We start from the raw sequence: 18,939 nt of genomic DNA on the forward strand, positions 1-18,939 counted from the left end.
CCCACTACATCCTTTTATTTCCAAATCAATCACTGCCTCACTAACAAACTACAGGGATTTAAGAATCCTCTCATTCAGTGAAAGAGGGATTTTCTCATTTAATATCTGAGTTGGCTTTATGCTGCCTTGCCCCTGGCTAGGATGAAAGGAGTACAAAAGGAGGTGCTCTAGAGGTTTGATGCCTTCCTCAGCTCAGCTGTTCGAGGAACACCACCTGCTGTGGAGTGAGCCAGTCAGTCAAATTTTATGTTCAACACTTCATGTCACGAATAACAGCTATCCCAGGGGGATTGTCTGAGGCCTTGGATGTTGCACGCTGTTTTAAGATATAATTCAAGGACATTAAATAATTTAAGTAGGGTCTTGTCTGATGATAAGTGCTTTTTCCTCATTAGACAGTTCTACATTCTTCACCAGCTGCACAAATTAGCTGTTTTGAAACCATCATAAATTTTGATGACTGACCCTTTGAAATCATTCCCAGCACAAGTTGCAAGCCCAACATAGTCTGTGAAAGCCTTGGCTTCTCCTAGAATAACTTTATATCCTGCCACACTCAAAACATGACATTAAATCGTGTTTGCAGTATAGTCTGTTGCAGTCTGCAGATATACTAAGCTGAATTGTGTCTCCATGGGCACCAAATTCTTGTGTGCATCTTACACTAGACCCAAAGTTAAACAATCTGATAAATTTAGGTAGTCTCCAAAGAAAAAGAAATTTGAGATAAAAAGAGAGCAACACAATACAGAAAATATTTTGTTTTGGATGTTTTGACAGCAGTCTTTGATTCCAGTTGTGTCTGCCCCAAAAGAAGATTCCACGTTTTAACATTCACAGGTTGAATCCCATTCCATTCAGGCAGCACACCTGCAAAAATTTGGCATCCATGGCACTACGTTTGACATTATTCTAGCAAGCTACAAAAATTGCTTCTTACCATGTATTTTTGCTAAACACAAGTCAAACTGAAAGTGTCCCTAACTTGACAACCATGCCTTATTTCATTATGGAATGCACACTTAGAAGCAACAAAGGTGTACTGAGCTCTGTACACAAAAATCCATTACAATTCAGTTAATGGTACCCTTTTTTCTGTTGGGCACTTATTTTTCTTATATGCAAAGCTACTCAGGAGGTTTTCTCTGCTTTGTACTATTTTTGTAATATGCAGGAAGGCACCAAAAGGAATTGAGAACCACAGAAATACAGTCTGACACATCATACTTGGAATGAGAACAGGTTGCTTCATTTGAAGTGCTGATATTACATTCAATCAAGAGAACACATCAAGAGTAATTGTTATGTAGGAGAAAAGACTGTTATGCTTCCTTGGTTACAAGTTACTTATTTGCCAAAAATTAAGTAAATAGAAAAAATAATTAAAACTAATTTTTATACTGTAGAAATATCACATGACAATCACAGAAAAATGCTAAGCCTATAATAAGCTTAATATAGAGTTTCAGACACAAATGCAATACCTCCTATTGTCTCTCTTTTTTTAAAGGAGATTAAGATCCCAGAACAAGAGAAAAATAATAGCAAACAAGCCAGAAATTTTATGAGAAGTAAAATAAAAAGCCTTAATTAAGAAAAACAGGTTTTTTTTTTCTCCCCACTTGAGCTCATATGTCCTCATACCTCTACAACTGCATTTTATGGAAGCTAAATATGACATAAAACAGGATAAATAAATAATGGCTACAATAAAACCAAACTGCTTCTCAGCTTACCATGCAGTTATGCAGTACCAGCAGCACTTCTACAAAATGAAGCAGTATTAACAGGCCCATGAGGGGGAAAAAAAAGTTTCTAGGAAACTGTAAAAGAATAAATTAGGGACAGGATGCAATCTTAAAACCCAGCCAACTACACCAGAAAAAAACAAAGTACATGTATAAACGTAACATTGATCTAAATTATGCCTCTCCTTCAACAAGCAGGATACCTGCCAGGAAGCTTTGCAGTGATTCCTGTCTACGGCTGACACTTTTCTCTGATTAAAATCTGAGCACGATTCATTATGAAGAACATCTAGTTGTAGTACAAGATCTACCTCAGATCTCTCTGCTCCACAGAGTTTCAGGGTGGTCCGGGCAGCATGTTTCCATCCCGACTGAGAAAGCGTTGGCAGAAACACTGTTGCCCAAATGTTGCACCAGGGAAGGTTCAGGTTGGGTATTAGGGAACTTCTACTTTCAAAAACAGGGGAGGTACATTGGCACAGGCTGCCAGGGAGGTCACCGTTCTTGGAGGTGCTTGAGAACCATAGAGACGTGGCACTGAGGGACATGGTCAGTGGGCATGGAGGAGATAGCTTGGGGCTAACTCTATGATCTTAAAGGTCTTTTCCAGCCATCATGATTCTAAGGACTAACTGGTTAGCAGTATGCTTATGCTTGGCATCTTACAGCAGTTGTGGAAGCTGTGACATGTAAAAGCAATGCTTCATTAAAAGCACAATGCACAGGATTACTGTTATCCTGCAATCATAAATTTGGCAAAAAAAAAAAACAAAAAACAAACCAAAAGTAACTTTTTTTTTTTTGCTGGTGACATTGAATAGCGTAATAAAACACACCTGAAGCGCAAGAGAAAGAAAGGAAATGAAACAATTTCTTTATCACCTACTGAGGAGATGCAGAAGATGCAATGATTGGAGCTTAGACCTGCCTTTGCAGACAGACCCTCTCCCTCACAGCAGCAGAGCAGCAGTGGAAAGGGTGAGCCCTGCAGGGGCTGTGACAGATGCCAGACCTCAGCCTGGGAGGTCTGTGGGTCCTCTGGGAGGGAAGGGAAGTGATTTCTTGACAAGTAGATGGGCACTTTCCAAAGGAGTATCTGCACTAGGGATTTGTGTTGTGTGCCTCAAAGTTTGTGCCAGTGACAGCAGTGGGTATTATTAGCTTCCTGCATAAGTAGTGTTACGACAGCTTGGGTGAAGAAACCTTTTCCCAGAAAGTGACAAAACCACAAAACACTGAGTTGGGACATTAAAGACATTGATACAGATGCTGTGCTAAGCTGTGCGCCAATACAAAGCTAGAACACAGTGCTAACAAACAGAGTATTGACTGCGAGCCTGGAAAGAAACCCGAGTTCTTTAAGAGCTTCTGGAATGCTTTCTTCTAGAACTTAAGTTTAGAAGATCTCAGGTTTTGCAACTAAATTTGTATTTTCTTCTTAGTTATCAGCCTAACCTCTAACTGTAGGTTTATATGTAGATAAACATCTACATTTACATAAGGTACTTCCTACCCTATTAGCATAGCTACAGCCACTGTGCTGTGTACACAAGGCAGTATTTTGCCATATGCTATCAGAATTTTGGAAACAGTTTGTGAAAGATGAATGTGCCTTAAGCACAAATGGGAAGCCGAGTAAACTACTTAATATTCTGTAGTGGTCCCATGATGAGCAGCTGGCATTCCCAAGTAATGGTTTAATTCCACTTTATTTCATGTGTTTTATTGCAGCACCTGCGGTGTGAACAGATTGGGGCCCCATGCAAATGCAAAGTAAATCACAGTCCCTGTCCTAGAGAAAAGACAACATAAAAGAACTGGCATACGTGGTGACAAGACCAATAAAAGCTGACTCTGGTGGAAGACCAAGGGCATGAAGTAATGAAACTAGTTGTGTTGGCAACTAGTTGGCAACTTCCTGAATAGCCATTGATCTGTGAAAGCAGAGGCCAAGTAGAGAAGTCTTTCCTGGAAATAGTCAGAGTTAAGGCCTTATCTTTTATACTATCACCCATACGGGGAGTAGTAAAAAAAAAAAAAAAAAGCAGACCTTTCTATACCCTCCAGAGAAAGATGGCCTTTGGAAATACAGCATTTCTCCAGCAGACCTACAGACAGGGATTGTTTCCTAACCTCCAGGATATGATTGTTTGCTTTTCTGATGCAGGAGAACAGCACAGAGAGGTGTTCACTGCCTTAATGTCTTCTTCCATATATCACTTCCCATCAGTGATATATATCCCATAATGAATAAGAAAAATTAAACAAGTGGAAAATACACTTCTCATAAAGCGTAATTTCTTTCTTTTGTTGGCAGAAAAAAAAACCAATACATGGAGCCAAGACATCTGACTCAGATCAGTGACCCTTTCAGCAATATACTGATACATAGAAAGCTAGTTTTATGACATTAATCTAGATTGCTGTAGACAGGTGCCTATGTCAGATGACTGCCATCCTTTCCTGCTTGTTTGGTTGGTATCAAGCGTGGATTAATCTAACAAGAAAGATACTTTCAGAGCAAAATAAGGCACACTCAAAACATATTCAAGTGTCTGCTTCCATACATAATAAAACTCCTCTAGATCAGAGGGAAGGGCAGATGGAATTAGATGAGCACTGAAAAAAGTAGGCATGCACAGGGGAAGCAAAACTTCTACTTTCCTTCAGTAAGTCTGTCCACTGTCTATCCCAGAGACCACAGACTCATGAAGGCTGGAAAAGACCTCTAAGATCAAAGTCCAGCTGCAGCTCATCCCCACCAAATCCACTAACCTCAGTGCCTCATCTCCACATTTCTTGAATGCCTCAGTGGATGGTGATGCCACCACCTCTTGTGGCTTCCAAAAGGACCACAAAACAAAAGAATAGAATGATTCTAGCACCAGATTTTAAGGTGGAGAACGGTAATATGTAATAAGGAGAACATAGTAAGTACTCTTATTTCAGTTTCATTTCTTCCTCTCCTGCCACAGAAAGGGGATCCTTTTCTCTGCATTACTAGTTTTGACAGAAGAAATGAAATACACAGTGAGAGCACAGGACAATAGGTCCAAGTCAGATGAGAGATGTAATGAATAGGCATGAAAATCTTATCCCACAAACACTGCACCATTTGTCACCCTGTGCTAGTTTAGAGATACCATTTTCTACATGTCTACTTCCAGAATTTAGTTCTTTTTATATTAATAGTCTCTTACGGAACAAGCCTCCATGTAACAATGTCCACGTGTCCAATATCACAAGCATTGCTCTAATGCCAAATAGAGGTGAAAAAGACATTTAGTTTCTGGGCAAAATGGTACATTTGAGAGCCTGTGAGTGTGACCTTTGCCCTGGAGCATAACAAGGTCCCTGATTTCAGCATCTCCAGCAAGGGTCTGCAGCCCATTTCATCTACTCCTGCCCATCTGGCCTATCTCTTCTTCTCACCCACCACATAAGACACAATCCTAGCTTTCTTTTTTTTTTTTTGACCAAGATGACTCGCTTCCCCTTTTTTTTTTTTGAGGCCAGAAATGCAGCATTTCTTTGTTTCAGAACCCCAGAAGCAGAAGACTGTTTTCTGATTCTATTCCAAGATTGTGTGAGAAGGTTGATGGAAAAAAAATGGGAAAGAGAGAGAAGGCATTTTTTTAAAAAAAATCTATTAAAAAAAACAGAAGTTTTAAGTAGCATCATCATTCTGCCCAGAATGCCCTTGGACATACAGATGCTGGGTGTATCAGCAGGCTCCGAGCGCCCTGCCGATAGCCATCACTACCTTCCTCTCTTCTAGAGGGTCAGCAGCCTCTGTTCACATGTAAGTAACACTGCCAAAGACATTTTTACCTGTGGAATTCATGGAAATCAGCCCTGTTCTCTGCTATACAGTAGATTTTCCTCTAAATTAGCTTGCATTCAGCATCACAACTTTGTGCTGTTAAAGTCCCAAGTCTCATGTATGGAATCCCCTTCTAAGGAAACAGTTTCATCTCACCACTAACAAGACTTCATGCCTCCCATCTCTGGGTTTCCCTGTCAGTCTTTCCTCCAAAACCTCTTTTATTCCTTTTAAAATAAGCAGCATTATAAACTTCCAATTTCTCATTTGAGCGTTCCAAATTTTGTATTTTAAACGTCAGCAGTGAGAATGTGTGTGTTTCCAAATCTTGTTCATATAGCCTTCAATATTCTGAGATGCTTTTGCAAGGCCACCCTCAACAAGAAGCATGTGAGTGAAACTGTAATTTATATTTACTAACTCTTATTAAAAGATCACATCTCCTGAAACTGAGGTGATATTCCATAAAAAATAAAATAATAAAAAATGTTTTACAATTTAGATTCCTCCAGCCTACAGTTGTTTCCCTCAACACACTTAGGTTCTGAGAACCATTCAATTTCAACCAACTGTTTTGGTCATAATTTGGAGATGTTTGCTGTGAATAAATCCTATATGACAGCAGCTCTGAAGATATATGAGATAAGCCTAAGTTACTAGTCAGAGCCATTTCTTTATCCTCATTTTTTTTTTTTTTTAAGCTATATCTAAATATACTAACAGCCTTTCCCATTTTTAGTTCCCCAAAACTCTACTCTTGCCCATTCACTTCAGAATCATAGAATCAGGTAGATCAGAGAAGACCACTAAAACCACAGTTTACACATTATGCAATATACAGATTTGCATCTCTTTCAGGATTTTTCTCCATAAATTTATCAGTTCGCTTGGAAAACTCCTAGGATGAGCTGTCTTCATTCAAAATGGGGAAAAATACCAGCCATAAGCAATCTCCCATCATACTTGCTTACAGCTGAACTGATGTAAATTTGTAAAATGCTCTATAAACCCTGGAGAGGCATGCCTTTCTGACTGACTTAATTATATATTATTAAGTTTGCCACACACTCAGCTCCTGTCCCTTTCCAAAACACATGGCAGCTGTTAATTAAGAAAATGCAACAGCATCAACTATGTCCAGCACAGCCAAAATACCAGTTAATGTGATGAGGGAGATCTGGAATTTTGTTCCTAACACATGCACAATGTCCTTTTTGCTTCTTCTCAGTGAAAAGGATACTACAGTTACTTGTGCTCATATGTAATGGCCACCTAATTCCCTCATTTAGCAAGGGCTAACTGTGTAGAGACTTTGAGTTTAAAACCCAAAGGCTTCTCCCTTTTTATTTCAGTCTTGCTTAAGAAATCAGTAAGATCTTATGTACAGAAGTTGACAGCCCTCAGCAATGTTTTACTTCATAAAATACTGTGGCAGTATACACAAAATACTGTGATACAGTATTAAAAAGTATAAGTTTCAGATTTGAAAAAGTTAATCATGTTAAACCCCCTTTTTTTTTTTAATTACAGTAACGTGAGTAATGAAATAAAGTACATCAGCATTTCAGTCATACCAAGATATGCAAAATACAAATTTCCTCAGTACAGAAATTAGATCAGTGTAATAGGAAAGGTGCTACAACAAAGACATGATGATGGAAGGACTAGCATGATAGAAAGGTGCTACAAAGGAAAGGAAGATAATTACTCACCCATATCAGAAGGTGCTGGTTTTGCAGGGGAAAACTTCACTAAGGAGGGATCTCCAGGAAGAGATCCTTCCTTGAAGGCAGTCAGCCCTTAAATGGTGGTCTAAGAGAGGTGTAGCCAGACTCCACCCCTTTCTATCACACAGCTGAATTGCCTTCACCTGTGCTCCCAGGGCTAACCAGGTGCTCAATCAGTGGTTCAGGTGACTCAACACTTACCATACGCTCAGTCAGGTGACACTGGGTTTATAAACAAAGGTCTTTTATCTGGGAGCTAACTGAAGATATCAATATTATCAAACCACAGCAAAATAGCCCATACTGCTGGAAATAGAAAGCAAACTGTAATCTAGCCCTGGTACTTTAAGATGCTGAGCACAGGTTCAGCGTCTGCCCACGTGACATGAATATGGCATCATCAGAATTTTAAACATCAGGGAATTAATGTAAGGAATCCACAGAGAAACCTCTGCAATGCTGAACTGCTGACATTTAATCACAAAACATATACTTGGCTGATCGTGTGCAAAATGTCAATGGGAGCTTTGTGATATGTGATGCACTGAGTGTGGCTGAGAGATGATGGGATGGAAGAGATGTACTACAGTTCCCTAAAGGGCTGTTTCAGCAGAACGCTGAGCACCTTGAAGAGCTGGCCAGCACCTGAGTGTAGGGCAGTTGTCATGTTTATTTTGGTGGAGTTTAGCAACCCACTAGCAAGACTGCTGCAGAATGCATATTTTTTAGCTGAACACAAAGCTCTGTAGGTTGGTAAGTCAAGCAAGCAGAGGGAAAAAGGAAACTTTCAGTCACCAACCTCCAATTTACCCAAGGGAACAACTAACTCATGCTCTAGTTTGCAGCTGCACACAACTCTGTTCTCATTTCCCAGGCACTGCTACAGAAAAAGGAGGGGAATCTCTGATGAGAAACTTTCAATGCATCTCAGGTCTGTTTTCCTCAGAACGTATATTTCTTCTACAATTTTGTTCACAGTTGTAAAAAAAAAAATATCACATGACATCTTCATCAAAACAGCCTTCTATGAAACCAAGCTGAGAAAGCTGAACAAAGCTTCATCAGCAACTGGTTCTCATTTAGTGTCCTCCTTGCAAGTATCCATGGGGGTATGACCTATTGCAAGGTACCAGCTTTAGCAGAAGGTTTTGATTCAATGATCTCTTGAAATCTCTTTCCACCCTTGCAATTCTGTGAGTGCTCTGAGGAGCAATAGTGGTGGCAAAGCTTTCTGGTTATGTTTCCTATGATTGTTTGAATGACTAAAGTCAACTGTTCTGAATTCCTTCTCCAAAGGGTTGGTGAGGCATTGGCATAGGCTGCCCACATAGGCAGTAGAGTCACTGTTCCTGGAGGCATTCAAGAACCATGGAGATGTGGCACTGTGGGACATGTTTAGTGGGCATGGTGGGGATGGTCTGACAGTTGGACTAGAATATCTTAGAGGTCTTTCCAACTTTAGCAATTCTGCAAATTTGTGGCTTGTGCTTCATTCTTCCATTTTATGTTGCTCACTGGCCTTAATCATCTTCTCTCATCTAACAAGTGAGCATATTTTCATGGTCAAAGTGTTCTTTACTCTCCATATTAATTTTTGCATATGCCAGAACTTGTCTTGTGTATTAATTTCTCTAAAGGTTATCTGTTCATATAACTGTTCTATTGGAAAGTCCAGATTGCTGATTAGGTGGAAGCTTTAACCTATCAGTTAGCTTGTCAACCTTCTACTTACAAAAGACAAAGAAACAGAGCTACTTTGATTCTGAATAAGTTAATCAAACAAAGATTTCATCTTGAAGATGAAATATAATGGCCCATTTCTGCTATAACTAAAGAAGTTATGTGCTGGAGGATAGGATTTTAAGAAACTGTTTAGAAAATTACCGGTCTCTATATTTAGGTTGCTCCACTGTGCAAGCAGTTTTTGATCCTGCATATGTACACAAGGCAACTCCCTTTCTAGGCAGACACAATTAACATGAAAGTCGCTCTATGAATAATGTTGCAGGTATCTGTGGATATGCTAAATGGACATACAGAGTATTTACAATTCTAGAACAGAAACAAGGATGCTGTGCAGATGAAATGCAGTTTTAAAACACAGAGCAGCACTCCTTGACATAAAGTAGTTCTTGCATGAGAGGAATACCTTGAGCAGCAGTGCCCTCTCCAGCCCACTTCCACAATACTAACACATGACACATCTGTTCGTTAAGCAAACAAAATCAACTCCTTCAGCCTTTCCATGTAGGATTTTCAAACCAGAACTTTCATAGTTTACGTGGACTGGATAAACAACGCGGTTGATCTTTCCTCCAGGGGAGGTTTCCAAAACTAGAGACAGTACTGCAGGTGAATTACTATACTAGAAGAACTGAGAAGAAACATGATTCTGCCCTACAAGGCATAGTTGTATTTAGACAGCTCTGCATGGGTTTTTGCTTTTAATGTCTAAGAGCACAAAAGTGTTGACTCATTTAAGCAGAGAATAAATGCTTCAGAAAGCATGCCTTGTCCTAAAAATTTTTTTAATTTACTTAGGCTGCTTTGTCATGCACAGGCTGTGGTGACTGGCTTAGAAAATATTGCCCAACATGGATTTTTCCTTCTACAGAAACACCAGAAAACCTTACCAGTCCGAATCAAACCAAAAAATGATGCCATGGGGTAACTTTCATACATGCATTAGGAATTCAGAGTGACTGTTTTTGCTATTCTTAGGTGCATTCCTTAACATGGTTCTGATTCTTGTTACGCTTGATTTACAAGGAGGTCACAGCATCTCAAAAATAATATTACCACTAAGTAAGGAGAAGTAGGAACTTGGAAGACAGAGATTTAGATTGTGCCTTGCTGCTGTAGGGTTCACATTTTGAAGCAGAGCAGACTTGGTGGTATTAAATATAATATTTTTCCTTGCAAGTAAATAGAAAATGAGGGAGAAAAATATCCTTGCAATACTGAGTGATTACAGAAAACAACAACGAACCACTGTTTATTTCATCGTAAACTTCATACCAGTCTTATTTTAGGCTTTTTTGTCCTCTGAAGAAGGCCTTTCCAACATGTTGTATCGACATCTTGCAATACCACACAAACAATAATATAGATTAAGCGTAGAATGTTTGCCACAATCCAAAAACACAGTTAAAAAAGTCTGGTAAGAAGCAGACAATTTCCCCTCCTCTATAGGTGAAGTATGTACTGCATTGTTTGGAAACACATTTGATGTTACTCTTCTTGGGGTCCCTAGAATCTAAATTGACCTAAATTTTCTATGTTTTTATATTAGTGCTAACAAATGGTTTCTGACAACGTAATTTATAGAGTGAGTGCCTTTCTTACTGGGATTGGGAACACGTTTTAGTGGACATGGTGGCAATGGGCTGATGGACTTGGTAATCTTAGAGAACTTTTCCAACCTCAGTGATTTTATGACTAGAATACACCAGCATCTGGCAGAATAACCTGCAGAAAGATGCAGATGTATGTATCTATGGATGCATATATTTTAGACCTGAGCAGGCATGAAATTTCTGCTTTTCTTAGTTTTGCTTTGTCTTTCAGCTACTGTTTAGCAAATGGGGGATAAATGAACAGTGTCTTCAGCTTCACCCCATTTGAGAAGTAGTACAATTGAAGGGTAGTAAGCTTCTCAAAGAAGTGTTTTACAAACATCCATGTCCTGTATCTTGCAGAATGAGGCCTTGAGAACATAGATCAGTGCTCTGATATGGATGTGACAGCTTAACGTCAAGTTTTGTAGTAGTGTTGTAGGAACTTTCCTACCCATGTTTCTGCTCTACGGAATCAGAAAATTATGTCTGAACATTATGAAAAACTGGGATTAAGTTTTTCCAACTTCAGCCTCCTTCTAGGTTTAAACTTTTTTTCAGTTAACCACACCCAAAAATGTCACAAGATCAGATTGGGTATTAAAAAAAAAATCCTCTGGAAGAGCAAAGTCACCATCCCTGGAGAGTGTTCAAGAACTGTGGAGATGAGATATACTGACATACATGGTCAATGGGCATGGTGGGGGTGAGTTGGGATTGGACTGGATGATCTTAGAGGTCTTTTGCAACTTTTATGATTCTGTGATAAATGAATAATAGAGGCTGAGAACATAACAGCGTAAGTGAAAGCTACCAGAAGAAAGGTCAATTCCAAAGTAAATCACACAGCTCTAAAAACTTGACTTATACATAAGAAAATACTTTTGGCTATACTGAGTAGTGCAGTGGCAACAGCTGAACTCCAAATCTGGCTGTGAGCAGTTTAATACGAGATTCAAAGAGATTATATAATTTATATAAGACCTTAAACTGTAACCTAGGCACATGTCATATGAATCATTCTATTGCTTCTACTTCAAGAATATCCAGTATTGCAATAAAACAAACACTGCTAATCACAGTAAACCAGTTCTCAAATACAACTACATCCTTGCTACCTTCAGGCCAGTACCAAATTACTCTGCTCACATAGATCTGTCAGTAAACCTACTCACACAAAGACTCTGAGGATGACAATTCTCCACCCATGGAACAAGACATCTTCCAGCAAGTATCCCGCTTTAGGAAGAAGTGAGTTGTTTTCTTTTTTCAAGACAATAATCTTAGAAAAGAAGCCTAGTAATGAATCCTTGAATGAAGTCCAGAAAACAGTCACTTCAGCAATCCTGATGTTTGCTACTATTTTCATTCGATAAGAAGAACTTTATGCTCAAGTGTAAGAAGTTGAGAAGTGAGCAGCAGTGACTCATGGTTTCATTGCAAGGGGCTCTCCCAGACAGGTTGGTTCTCACCTGCACCTCTTTGGCAACAGTACTGTAGATGTTTTCAATTTGGCAAAAAAACAAAGCCCCCAGAGAGCATGCTTTTAGCCTGATAAAAGTCTCCCTTGAGTATCAACTTTTTGTTTTCCTGCATCAGGAAAATAGTTGAGACAGCTGCTATACACAGGTGGTACTCCATATGCTGTGCTTTTATGAGTGGCTTGAGGCTCCAAGCCTCTGAACAATTAATTTTACCACTACAGCTTTGACCTATCAACACTTTTTATCACTGCAAGAACTCCTTATCAAATCCTCATGTGCAGGTGCAACGTAAACACCTTGGGGAGAATATACGATCTGTAGCAGGTACAGTTTGCTTGGGAGCAAACTATAGAAGAAAAAGGGGCTATAGAAATAGAAGCAGCAGACAAGAAAAAAACAACCTGGTCTAAAGGAATATAATAAATAACCCCTACTGCCTTCCCTGTGTTCAAGAACCTGATTTAGCAGGAGGGGTGGACTAGAAGATCTCCAGAGGTCCATTCCAACCCTTGGGATTCTGCAAAAATGGAAAGAGGCAGGTGATATGAGCTTGCATATCAACAAGACAGTTTAGCAAACACCATCACATTTGGGATACAGAGGAAAAAAGTACATTTACAAAATAATCAAAACATCAATGATTTTCATTTCCATGTTACAGCCATGAGCCTCATATGTCCTCAATTGCTGATGCATTTGTCCTCAATTTGTTGATGCAAGGAAGCTGTTTCAAGTCTTACATTTCTTTCAATGAGAATTGGCCAAAGTCTCTAGACCCAGATGTAGGTTTGAACTCCAGAGGTGGTACAAAGAATATAAAAAGCCACCAGCCTGCCCTGGACTATGAAGGCATCATTTAAACACAACAGGAAAAAAACAAGCAACACAGCAAGAGACATTCATGTTTTCATTGTCACAAGCAACTGTCGTAAGCAGTGCTAACAAAAAAGCAGCACATTTTAAATGTTCATAAATTCATTATGAAGTCTTTGCATCCATGTGCATCTCATGACTGCAGCATCCAATTCTGCCGAGCTTTCTGCCTGCTGCCCAACAGTAGGATTTCCTATTTCATCACCAGAGGGCACCCTTTGCCACACTACTGATGAAGTTACACCGCACTTCTTAAAGCTAGATAACGCTCAATTAAAAGAAGCTGGGAAGCATTCGAGAAGAAGTTCATCACTGTTGAAGAACTGCTGACTATGAAAATATCTGTACTGGCCTTGACGAGGGAACGAGATAAGGGCACCTTTGCACGGTGGATTCCTCTTCCTCGAGGCTCACTGATAACTGAGTAATCCGGAAGAATGTAGCTGAAGTGCTGAGACTAATAATATTTGTTTAACAACTTGCATGCAAACTACTGGCAGTCATCATGGCACTAGTTACCTGGGTTACTTATTGATCAGAATTATTAAGTAATGGGAAAAGGAGGAAAAGTAATCATAGTGCACCAAACTTCTGAATTTGTGCACAAAGGACTGGGGGGGGAGACGTTTTAGCAGCGAGTGAGTAAAATTCTTGTTTTGAATGAGACAAAACAGCCAGCCTGGCACACAGGGAACCTCAGTGATTTCATGCAGACTGGATTCAGTCAAAGCTGTGATTAGCAAAGCGTGACTATGTTTCAGGTACAATCCTCTCTCCATTATTTTTACTCAGATATTGGGACAGTGTGAGGAAATATTGCCTTCCTTGCTCCAAAGTTGGTCCTCGCTTTTCAAGACTAAGTTTACACCTTCATCTTGGGAAGGAAATGACCTGGGATTGATCTGTGTGTCCTTCAGCAGTGCCAATGGCATCCACAGGTTACTGAGGATGTCATAGGTTTCATTTGCAATGAAGAGCATCTGAGCTCCCTTCTCTCCCCACACTACTCATCTCTGAACAGACAGCTGTGGTTCCCAAGGACATAGTGATGGAGCAGGGAGAAGAATTTCTATCTTTATTTGACAAAGTCAGAGCTGAAGTCTTGAGATTTAAGCCCCCTGGTGATTTCTGAATTCCCTCTGTCAAGCTGCTCATAGGTTTGAGCATAAACAACTCTGACAGTTCAGTGATTTGACTTGAGATAATAGAAAATGTGGGAAAAGAGAGAAAATTTAAGCCAGTCCCTTCAGCTTCATAAACTCATCCTCTCTTCCCATTTTTCACAAGGTGGCACAACAATGGCCCCTTGTGTCTCTGACTTCTCTAGCTCATTTATTTTTCTTCCTGGCATGGATGGGAGCATTAGTGATCGAGCTCATACTTCATGAACTAGGGCTAAACCACGAGTTACAGATGCACACAGCTGAATATGTCTGCAATGGAGCATGGTTTAATCTCTCACTGCTGAAGTGACCACATGCTCGTGCTCCTATCAATTGTTTCAATGACTGTAGTGCTTTTTAAGTTTGGGAGATCTTTTGAGGTGAAAGGTGAAGGGAAATGGATTTGCACTGCATTGCAATCAACATATTTTGTGTGTGGTAAAGTTTTAAAAAGAGAGGGGAGGCACTACTAAAGATGCAGTGTGAGCAAAAGAAGAGAATTCCTTCCAGAGGTGAAAAGCAAAGGGGAGATTTTGCACAGAGCAGACATGATGGGGTGAAATTAATGATAAAAATTTCACGTTGTGGAAAGCTTAAAAAAAAGTGATTTAAAATTAGATCCAGCTCTCTGCTCACTATCACATTTCAAATTCCCTTGGAAATCCGGATAACCTGGGGCTCAATAAAAGGCTCGTTTATGAGAATGGGATTCTCTGATCTGTGTTGCAATAAAGGAACCTCAAAGTGAAATATGATGCTGAAAAGAGGAAAACGTCTTTTCATAAAGACCTCATGAAAATTCCACATGGCAAGAAAAAAAGTGATATTTTGTGCTTCATACATCAAAGTTCTAGTTCTCTGCATCCTTTGAAACACACTTGTCTCCTTCTCACAAGATCAAAAAACTTTATGGGAAAAGATTGTGCCTCTTGAAAGTAAGCAGATAAAAAGTGCAAGCTTTGCTCAAAAGGAGAATGTTGGAGTTTTCAAATGGAAAATTTGAGCGAAAACTGAAGTTCAGAGACAAATACTAATCCTTAAGGCTCTGAGCATCTCTGTATGCGCAGATATGGGTTGTGACTTTTGGTTGGACTTTTTGGTTTGTCTACTTTTGGTAGACACTAGGACTTAGGGCTGGATGGGACAGAGCTCCTGAAATAAAGTGAATACACAGAAGTCAATGATAAGCTGTGGCTGACATCACATAGACAACATCTCACTGATGCACAGCAGCTGAGAAGTGGCAAATGTAACTTTAAAGCTTATCTGAGGTAGTTTTCAGAGCCACAGCCATTACCTTTACTGAGCTGCAGGCCAGCAGTATCAAAAGTCAAAATGAATAAAATTAGCAGGCTACGAGTAAGAGGCATAGCTACTTAATAATCTAGTTAGCTCCTAGGGAAGTAAATCACAAAATCACAGCATGGCTTGGGATGGAAGGGACCTTGAGGCGTACCAGGCCCCAAACCCCTGCCATGCGCCGGGTTGCCCCCCACCAGCTCAGGTTGCCCTTGGGCACCTCCAGGGATGGGATATGTATAGCTTCTCTGGGTAGCCTGCGTCATGGTCTCACCACTATCTGAGTAAAGAATTGTTGCTAATCTAAACCCTCCCCCATTCAGCTTAAAACCATTAACCCTTGTCCTATCACTACATGAACTTGTAAAAAAGCCAATTTCCAGGCAGATTGCTTGACATACTGCCCTACTAAAGAGAAACCAGGAAAAAAGAGCATAGATCCACCCCGAAGACCCAAGAAAACCCCTCTGCAGTGTATGATTACATCTCTTTAGTGCCAAAAGCTCATGTTAGTGTTGTTTGTGAGCAGATTCCCATAGCCAAAAGAAAGAGCAACATGAATGTGCCAGCACTTACCTTGAGCTATGTCCTCCATGGAACATGGCCAACACAGGACAGCCAACACTATCCCTCACCCACCACTCTTGCTCAGCCAGACCAGGAGGAAGCCAGGGATGGATCTAGCTAGGACCTCCTAAGAACAGCATCTTTGGAGGCTTCCATTTCCTCCCTTGCTTTGCAGCACTGTGCTATGTGCAGTAATGCTAAAGCAATTACTTTTCTTCTTAGTTTTAATAGAAAAAGCCTGGGTTTTGTCCACCAAGAAAGCAACTAAGCTGGCCTTACTCTTGTGATAAACTGCAAGGTGTCAACACAGTTTATGCACTACCTTTTTAGCTAGAAGAGACCACAAATACCTGGTAAAGACAATGTACAGAAACGCACAAACATCTCTGGGCCTTGGATCAGATCCATCAGACCCAATGACCTTTGCGGCTTATTGCTGTTGTATTAGCTAACCTTTAACTAAGTCCACAGTACTTACTCCCCAGCCACTGTGTACTTTGCACTATAAACACAATCTCTGTTTGGATAGCTTCCAAATGAGCACCTGAGATGGATGCACATCTGAACACAGAAATGAAAACTTCAAAATTCTTGGAAAGACCTGAATACAAGAGAACAAACGAGTTATCATGTAAAAAGTGATTTTATTTTATATTTTATGAGGAGTTTCATAGTGAAAGTTTCCTGTTACTGAAAGGAAACAAATACAAACTAGCAAGCTTATACATCAGTAGTGAAACGTGTCTTTCACAGTGCTGCTGTGATCTGTCCTTGTGAACCTGACCATGGTCTATGCCTTTTTGTCTTTGCAACAACAGTGACAACAATATTGTTTAGAGAGCATTAAGAGGAAAATTGGAAAAGAACAAGATGGCCACAGATATAAAATAAATTAAAAGTATCTGTAAAAGTTTTTTTCCATATACAAAATAATTTTTTTTTTTTTTTTTTTTTTGCTATTTTTCTTTAATTGGCATTGTCTGTACAAACATTTGCTTTTAAAAAGAAACCATTTACAAAGGCTGTTTTTACAAGGAGGAATAGGTCTCTCAACAAAAAGTCCAAACTTTTGCAAACTTCCACGCATCTCCTCCGAGATGAACATCCAAAGCTTTTGGACCAGTCCTGCACCAGAGGAGAGCGATTCATGACCCCATGGGTATGTGGCACCTCACAAAACGTGCTCTGCCTCTGCATAAAAGTAAAGCCATAAAAATAATGCACAGGCATTAGATGCTATATAATTAGATGGGAAGCAGAGCCATTCATCAATTTACAGTATTTAAAAAAAGAGAATATGTGGCAAAAGCCCCTCATGCTGATTTAAGACTAGAATGGTGATTAATAACATTGGTTGGATTTTTTTTTTTTTTTAAAGTCCTTACTCATACAACGTTATATACAGAAATCATTGTTCATGTGATCAACATCTTACAGATTCTAATAATGGCTTTATTTAGAAAGCTGCATGAAAAAAACACAGATACAAAAACAAGTCCTGTACATAAATCGTCTCACACACAGAGTTAACGCTCAGCCTAGAGCTGGAAGAGGCAGATCAGATTTTACTTCGAGGTTGCACCTGTTCTGCATTCCACAATTATTGACAAAGAGTGGGTGTATCCCAGTGACAGCCAAGCAGAACATCTTTGTGCTCCTTTTCAGGTGATGCTGTTAAAGCCTTAGATTACTAACATACAGCAATTGGGTCTAATAGCTGTGCTAGTTACTCTTGCTTAATTGCAGCCAATAAGAAGGTCTCAGGCTGCATTATTGGGATATTCTCCTCAAGCAGGATAATGGAAGGGCTCTGAGCCTGGCTTGCAGCTGGGACTAATCTTTGCTGTAACTTTTTTCTTTTTTTTTGTTTTGTTTTGAAGTAAAACTGCCATCAGCTTCCACTGAGACTTTGCACAGTAAAAAATGATTGCTGAAAGGATCCTGGATTATATGATCCATGTCCACACCTCTCACACCCATGCACATGACTCAGATTGGTAAACACGATAGCACCAGTGACCAAACACAAGAATCAATCATCAAGTGTTTAAATTACCTTCACATAGCTATGAAGCTGCAAGGAGGCATTCACATGGGAAAGCTGATCAACTTCAAAACACGGAAGAACCACTGATTCCAAAATAGAGAACTGAACTCTCCTGACCGTGGAGAATTAATTCATTTCCTATGAACAATTTCCCTTTAAGCACACTACAGTCAGTTATGCAGATAGTTTACCCAAAAGATAAATGTTTACTCTTTGCACAAACTAAAACATGGTTCTTGCCAGCCAGAAGTGCTTTAAGAAGCTTCACTCCCTATGGAGAACATTACTGGAAACTTGAAGCTTGAAGTGTTCCTCTGACATCCACTCAAAAATGGAACCAACTTTCTGCAGAGTTGCCTATGATTCATTAGACACTTCTTTCCCTGCTTTTAGTTTCTCACATTATTTTTTCCCCATCAAAAGCATGTTTCGTATTTTTGTTGTGCAAAAATTGCTGGTAAGAAACCTTAAATTTAAGAATCTATGACAGCACAGGTACAACACATTTCCAGAGCAGAACCAATGAGAAAAAGAAAAGCTGCTATTTGATTAATGCAACACCAAAACTCACCAACCAGAGCTAATTCTGGTAAAATAACTGTCATTAGGGTATACAGATAAGAGTTACGAACCAAATAATTTCATGTTAGGAATTAACTACCATAACTTACTCATAGATTATTTGCAGATATGCTCTAGAATATCTCTTATGAACACGTCAATAAATGCGACACTTTCATACCCTTCACCTGCTGAGTTTCTGCAGTGGCATGAAAGAGAAGTCTTTCTGAGATACCACAGTTTCCCATGCAGCAGAGATACGTTTTGCCTTCTTCACCCAGGGGCAGTGACATCTTGTAAGCTGAGTTATGA

General features: G+C 39.7%; 1 protein-coding gene across 4 annotated transcripts in view; it reads right to left on the minus strand.

Annotated features, from left to right (window-relative positions):
* The window catches only part of RASGEF1B (RasGEF domain family member 1B), a 125,679-nt gene extending 109,302 nt beyond the window's left edge, over nt 1–16,377 (minus strand). For 2 of the 4 annotated variants that reach the window (XM_042812640.1, XM_042812637.1), the window contains exon 1: nt 16,029–16,377. The gene's annotated coding sequence lies outside the window, so the exon portion shown is untranslated. Of the gene's footprint in view, nt 1–7,283; nt 7,365–16,028 lie in introns of those variants that run through there. The other 2 variants (XM_042812639.1, XM_042812636.1) reach the window with 1 other exon arrangement.
* Nucleotides 16,378–18,939: the final 2,562 nt, after the last annotated feature.

The sequence above is a fragment of the Centrocercus urophasianus genome, unplaced genomic scaffold (assembly GCF_019232065.1).
Source record: "Centrocercus urophasianus isolate 14NV4802_14NV808 unplaced genomic scaffold, USGS_Curo_1.0 seq_13, whole genome shotgun sequence".
Lineage (NCBI taxonomy): Eukaryota > Metazoa > Chordata > Aves > Galliformes > Phasianidae > Centrocercus > Centrocercus urophasianus.